General features: G+C 38.4%; 1 pseudogene; it reads left to right on the forward strand.

Moving 5' to 3' along the window:
- The first annotated feature begins 1,445 nt into the window (after positions 1–1,445).
- On the forward strand, positions 1,446–1,729 carry LOC112925569 (large ribosomal subunit protein eL43-like; annotated as a pseudogene).
- The last annotated feature ends 710 nt before the right edge of the window (positions 1,730–2,439 follow it).

Raw genomic sequence — 2,439 nt, forward strand, 5'->3', positions numbered from 1 at the left:
TACAGTTGGGCAAAACCATCCAACACGAAGTCTATCTGATAATAAAGTGTTGAATATCTCATTTAACTGGCTGAAGATTGTACTGAAAGTGAAACCAAGAATGGCTGCATGGGTCTAGAGTGGTTGTCGGTGTATCAGTCATTTACCCTCATGACTGGGGCTGACTGGCAGCTGTGGCTGCCATTGCTCATCAGCACAAGAGAGGATGAGCTGCATAGTCCCAGCCCGGGGAAAGATCAAAATTCAAAATCTGAAGTATGGTTTCTATTGAATGCCTATTGCTTTCACACCATGGTAAAGTTGAAAAATCGTAAATCCAGGACCATCTGTACAATGTACATAAAGCTTCATTGAAAAATACGTTTTCAGGTTGTCTCAGACAGTGCCCTTCAAAGGGGCTTGTATACAAGGATCACCTATGACATGTCTTTAAAAACACAGATGCCTGAGCCAAATACCCAAATGTTTTGATTTAGCATTTCCTGGGTAGATCCTAACTACCTGCATTTTCAAGATCCATAGATAATCCTAATATGCAGCCTGGGTCATGAACCCAGATGGAAAACAGAATAAACTATGAGTCTTGTATTTATGCAATTGGACTTTAGGGGATACCTGGGGAAAGAGAGTGAGAGACTTGGAGAGCAACTAGATATTACCTCTGGCCAGCAAATAAAATGTTATAGACGGAAAAAGAAAAAGATACGACAACACTAAAGGAAAAGAAGTCTCCCAACCCCCCACGTATGATGCCACAGGGAAATTTAGCATGTATCCTCCTAGTTCTGTATAGCAGGCCTGGCTCCCATAGCCTAAATTATCAGGTGAGAAATGCCCCCATAGAATCTAAGGAAGTGGGATCTGTTCAGGGTGAGTGTTAAAAAAGCAGGTCACAGAGTTGAGGAAGACTTAATGGGAGAACTTCCCATTTCTTTAACCATCTTAAATAAAACAAATAATAATCAGAAAGCAACAACTTGGTGGCATGCACGATGAAGAAAGAGGATTTATCAGGTTCATGCACCAGCCACTGATTGAATGTGGAATATTGAGAGCTTTGTTGATTAAATTTATTAATATAATTCTGTGCTAGTAGTACTCATAAGAAATGTGTTAAGGGAAAGAGCAGCACTTGATTTAGTGGGTTCCAGCTATAAAGCATACTAAATAAAGAGGATTTATAAAAATCCTAATCCTTCAGGCCAACAACATGCTGTGCTGCAGCTATATTTATATGCTCCAACAATATATATGGTAGTTTTATGGGAAAAGGTAATCTAGATGCTTCCTACTCCACCCTGAAAAACAACAGAACACAAGAAACATCTTGTAATGAAAGCTTAAAATGATTTAGTTTAATTGTGCACAAGTTCCAAGGTATTAAACACTAACATGGATTAAAATGTATATCGTGCTCTCTGGGCTCATATGTAGTTTGTGGTGACATGGCCAAAAGCACCAAGAAGGTTGGAATTGTAGGTAAATGCAGACCCATTATGTGCCTCACACAGGAAAATGGTGAAGAAGATTGAAATAAGCCAGCACAGCCAAGTACACTTGCTCCTTCTGTGGCAAAACCAAGATGAAAAGATGCGCTGTGGGGATCTGGCACCGCGCATCCTGCATATACACTATAGCTGGTGTCGCCTATACCTACATCACCATCGCCTCTTCTACCATCACAGGAAAGTCGGCCATCAGAAGACTGAAGGAGTTGAAAGACCAGTAGAAGCCCCACCATTTGAAACACTGCTAAGCTATAATAAATGGATTAATTTACGTAACAACAACAACAAAAAAGTATATTGTGGAAAGCCCTACAATCCTCTCTCTAGAATTTTGCAAATGGATTATAAATCTTTCCCAGCCTCATGGATCTCTATCTGTTGAGTAATAAAAAGTAGAAAAGAGTGTCCAATCATATGCAAGTATTTGTTGAGCTTAAATGTTGGCATTGTCCTAGATGTTTGGGGGAAGAGAAAAATAGCAAAACACTTGATCCTTGTCCTCAATGATCTTATATTCCAACAAACAGGATGAAAGTAACACATCCCATACAACAACAACAAGTGAAAACAGCTTATGCTGTGTCTTCCATTCTGAGATGTCACTAATTATCTTACATCAATTTAGCTCACATCAATTTCTTAGATAAATTCTTAGAGAAAAAAGATGTATTTCAATTCTAAAAATGCTAAATCATAAAAATATGTATGCTTTGTAACAACAGAAATGTTGTAATTAAGAAATACACCATATAATACAGGCTATAATTTTATGGAAAAGAAAAATCAAAATAAAGGAAACCACCATGTGCCTTTCCCTATCTGGTTCACATTTAATACTGTTCATCTCTGCACTGGATGTTCTGTAGAACCTTACTTATCTTTTTACATGAAACCCTGCCTCCTCAGACTACATGCCTCCAAGGACAGTAAT

Source organism: Vulpes vulpes, chromosome 11 (genome assembly GCF_048418805.1).
Source record: "Vulpes vulpes isolate BD-2025 chromosome 11, VulVul3, whole genome shotgun sequence".
Taxonomy (NCBI): Eukaryota; Metazoa; Chordata; class Mammalia; order Carnivora; family Canidae; genus Vulpes; species Vulpes vulpes.